The following is a 649-nucleotide window of genomic DNA, read 5'->3' as shown; positions in this document are numbered from 1 at the left end:
GCCCTCCTCCAGCGCCAGGATCTGAAAGGCAGATACGTGGAGGTCACAGCAGAACTGAAGAAGCCAGCGCCACCCATCTCATAACCACGCCCCCTGCTTTAAAATGAAAAGCACGTTCCCAGAGTCATGCTTGAGTCTGTAATGAATAACTGGTGAACACCTGAACGTTTTTCTTCCATGATCCAAATATGTCAATATTCAATTCTTCAGTGTGTAGATTAGCCAAGCCTATGTTATCTCATTTCTTTTTTTTTTTTTTTTGGCCACATTGGATCTTAGCTCCCTGAGCGATCGAACCTGTGCCCCCTGCAGCGGAAGCATCTAGTCTTAACCACTGGACAGTCAAGGATGCCCTTTATCTCATTTTTTTTATCATGGCACCCCCTTCGTGACACCTCACACCTCCCTTGGGTGAATAACAAGTTGAAAACCAAACCCCACCCATTTTCCTGCTTCTCGCAATTTTTGTAAAGGTCTGAGCTAAGAGAAGATGTATGGAGATAAATACATTGATGAGAGATTTCATCAATATTTTTAAAATATTACAAATGTATAAAATATTTTTAATTTGCCAGAATATGGTGTTTTTTTAAATTATCCAAATTGCCCAGAAGAGCATCTCTGTCAGTTATATATCCAGTGAGCTTCA

Source organism: Mesoplodon bidens (genome assembly GCF_964165515.1).
Source record: "Mesoplodon bidens genome assembly, chromosome: 10".
NCBI lineage: Eukaryota > Metazoa > Chordata > Mammalia > Artiodactyla > Ziphiidae > Mesoplodon > Mesoplodon bidens.
The sequence above is the reverse complement of the archived record's forward strand: the minus strand, read 5'-3'. Positions refer to the sequence as shown.